Source organism: Aethalodelphis obliquidens, unplaced genomic scaffold (genome assembly GCF_003676395.1).
Source record: "Aethalodelphis obliquidens isolate GAN/ISIS:26980383/991018 unplaced genomic scaffold, ASM367639v1 scaffold14, whole genome shotgun sequence".
Classification (NCBI taxonomy): domain Eukaryota; kingdom Metazoa; phylum Chordata; class Mammalia; order Artiodactyla; family Delphinidae; genus Aethalodelphis; species Aethalodelphis obliquidens.
This window is the reverse complement of record NW_020837958.1, coordinates 1-3946: the sequence shown is the minus strand read 5'-3', so window position 1 is coordinate 3946 and position 3946 is coordinate 1.

The window sequence follows — 3946 nt, the reverse complement described above, 5'->3', positions numbered from 1 at the left end:
TGCTCTGCAAAGCCCCATTCTCAGCAAAGAATAAAAGTTTCCATTCTCAACGGTGCTAAGACAAATGGGTGCCTCTCTTTGGGTCGGGGAGGTGCATCATGATCGGGCAGGATCTGAACCACAAGTGAGAGGAGCCCAACTCCAAGTGGCTTTAAGGAAAGGGGAGACTTACTGGAAGGACACTGGGGATCCGGGACACAGGAACCACAGCAGAGGCGAAGATCTCAGTGACTGGACCCAAGGAATCAGAAGCCATCAGCTCCCTCTTTCCCTCCCTCACTCTTTCCCGTCTCTCATCTTTGATTCTCTTAGCCTGACAACTTTCTTCCCTCACACTTCTACACATTTATCCCTATCGCGTCTAATCCCTAAGGAAAGAAGCTCAGAAAAACCTCAGGATACCAAGGAGGGCTCTGATTGGGCCACCTCAGATCACGTGTCCAGCCCTGGAGCAACCATCCTGGCGGGGGGCTTGGGGGTACTATGATTGGCTTTACTTGATCACGTGGCCCTGCCCAACGTGATTGACAGTCTCCTCCAGCACCACGTGACTGCAGCTGGGGCGAGCCAGCCCCCAAGGAAGTGGCCGCGAGTGTTCTAGACAGTGGAAGAGTTTGTGATGGCCCCCACCAACTCCACCCCCTCCTGTTTCAGAGGGATGGTAACGGGTAATAAAAATACCTTCTACCCTTCCCATCTCACAGGACCTTTGGCAGTGGCCTGCTCCAGGGGGGGTTCTGGGTGAGGCCCTTCAAGCTGAGATGGTTCCCGTTTGTCCCCCCACCCCAGTCACCAGCTCTCTGCCAGTGTCACACCTGCAGTGTCCTTTCCAGTCCCACTTCCCAAGTGATGGGCCGTGTGGATCCCTGAGCCATGCCCACCCCTCCAGGGCCCAGCATGCTCCTTCCCTTGGCCTCCAAGGCTGCTGGCGAGGATGCCACGCATGTAAAGGGGCCCCAGGGTGCACTAAGCCTTCAGCGTTTCTGAGCTTCCTCCAGGGGCAGAGCTACAAACCACTGGTTCGAGCTGCCATGGTTTGGCACATTTGGAGTGGAAGCATCACTTCTTCCCACCTGGAAGCAGAGGCCCAGGCTGGGGACAGCAGGGGTCAGAGGTGGAGGGAGACCCACGTGAGAGAAGGAGCAGGGAAGAATAAACAAGGTGGAAAACACACCCCACGCAATGCACGGTATGGGCCTTTACTCGGCCAAGACAAATCAGCGAAAGGGACGACGCCTTTCCTTCCTCATCTCTCCATTCAGGACAAATTTACGGAGCACCTACTATGTGCCAGGTGCTGGGGTGGACCCCAGGGATAGAGGGCTGGGTTAGGAACCCACCACCGATTCATGGAGACACATGAAGAGACAACCCCCAATGGGGAGGGCCAGATGGAGAAAGCAACACTGGTGTGGGTAGGGGGCCAGAGGAGTGAGGGGCTTCCTCTTCAGGGACCAGGGAAAGGCTGCAGTCGGGCGAGAGGGGGGGCATTCACTTCAGTCTTGTCACCCCACCCTGAAACACACCCCTAACCCTTGCAGTTACCTTCTCTGTGCACACCTGCCGTATGTCCACGGTTCCGTGTGTCTGGTCCCTCTGCGGTGGCCCTGGATTACGATCGGCTTGGGGGGGGTGAAAGAGGACTGGTTGCAGAGCTGACAAAGGGGGAAAAGGTGAGAGCAGAAATGGCATTTTTTTTTAAACAGCAAATGTCATGCATGGGCTTAATGGAGACTCAAGTGAACAGTTTGTCAAACTCATTTTCCAAGTGGTCTTCATGGAACCATAAGCAATGTCTCTGTTGGGGAGAAACTACCAATAAGAGTAAGAATAATAGCTCTGGTTAATTACATATGCATTTCACTGTCTCCCCATGAGCCCCTGCAGGGCATGACCCCCATTGTACAGATGAAGGAAGTCTCCTCCAATCTTGTGGCTGCAGTAGTGGTTACAGGCACATCGTAGGCCCTCAGTAAATACATGTTGAGTAAATGAATGGATGAATTAGTAGATGCTTCCACTAGAACGCACTGCTGCATCATGTCGGGACACATACGGTGTCAGCGTGGCTTACTGCCGTAATATCAAGCAGAAAGAGTCAGGCTTTGCCTCCCTAGATGAGCCTAAGGCCAGGGCTGGAGCTGTGTCAGTTAATGAGCCCACTGTTCCTGAGGCTCTATATTTGTAGCCTGTGCTACCAACATGAGGAGAAATTCTGATCTCCATCAACTTTTTAATTTTATTTCTATTTTTTTGTCTGCGCTGCATAGCATGTGGGATCTTAATTCCCCAACCAGGGTCAAACCCATGTCCTCTGCCTTGGAAGTGTGGACTCTTAACCACTGAACCGCCAAGGGAAGTCCCAAAGTCTGATCTTCGAAGCAACAATCTTCCCCCACCTTCCACTTTTATCCTTTACCCAATGCAGACCAAAGAGATTTATAGCCACCGGTGAGAGAAAAGGTAGAAAAAACAGGGAAAGATAGATCTTGAACCTTCTTGAAAGACTGTAAATTGGTACAATCTTTTTGGAATGACTTGTTCTTAAAATATGTATAGTCTTGTCCCAGTAATTTTGCTTCTAAGGTTTATGCTAAAGCGATGATCAGAAGGACCCGCAAACATACATAAGCAGGAAGTAGTCCTCAGAGTCTCCTACAAAAGGGAAAATCTGGGATGTCCCAGGCCCAGTAAACATAAAGTGTCCACAGCATAGATAGGTCATCATGCAACCAACTGCCTTAAAATTGTGTTCCAGCAGAACATTTAATGTTATGAGAAATCATTCCAATATGACATTGAGAGAAAAGAACAGAATACAAAACAGCATGATCCCAGGTTTGCTAAGCACATGGAAGACAGTGCGACGTACTCGCCAGGCACGTACATCCTGGAGCTTTTCTCCTGGGTTCAAATCCCACCTCTGACCCTTACCAGTCATGTGACCTTGGTAAGTTCATCTCTGGACATCAGTTTCCTATTCTGTAAATTTGGGATAAGCTTAGTTCCTCCCTCACTAATCATCAAGAAAATGCAAATCAAATGACAATGAGATACCATCTCCCATCAGTTAGGATGGTCATTATCAAAAAACAAAAGATAACAAGTGTTGAAGAGGATGTGGAACCCTGTACACTGTTGGTGGGGATGTAAAATGGTGTAGCCGCTGGAAAACAGAATGGAGGTTCCTCAAAAACTTAAAAAGAGAATTACTATTTGATCCAGCAATCCCACTTCTGGGTATGTATTCCAAAAAATTCACACCATGATCTCAAAGGGGTATTTGTCCTGTCATGTACGTTGCAACATCATTCACAATAGCCAAGATGCAGAAACAACTTAGCTCCATCAACAGTTGAATGGATAAAGGAAATGTGGTAGAGACATAGAATGGAATATTATTCGGCCTTTCAACATATATATTTATTATTTATTTGGCTGTGCCGGGTCTTTGTTGCGGCACTCGGGATTCTCAGTTGCGGCATGCAGGATCTTTAGCTGCATCATGCGAACTCTTAGTTGTGGCATGTGGGACCTAGTTCCCTGACCAGGGATCAAACCCAGGCCCCCTGCATTGGGAGCCCGGAGTCTTATACACTGCGCCACCAGGGAAGTCCCGGTCATGGTTTTTTATATATTTAATTTTGTTTCAGTCGATTTGATGTGATGCTAAAATTGTCCCACTTTGGCCTTTTTATATGGATTCCTAAACTTTTTGTCCAGCCCCCGGTGATCTTTGAAGGCCCTCACCTTTCTGGTCCTTCAAGATTCCCAGGCTTATCTTGTGCATTTCTTGGCCCAGCCCTGAAATCAACCATCTCTTCAAGAATCTCTGTATCTTCTGGTGGGAAATGGTGTTCAGAGGCCACAGGCTAGGCCTCAGGATTGTCACTAAGTCCCTGTTATCAAGTTGCCATTGCTTCTAGGCTTTTCAGTGGTCAGACCC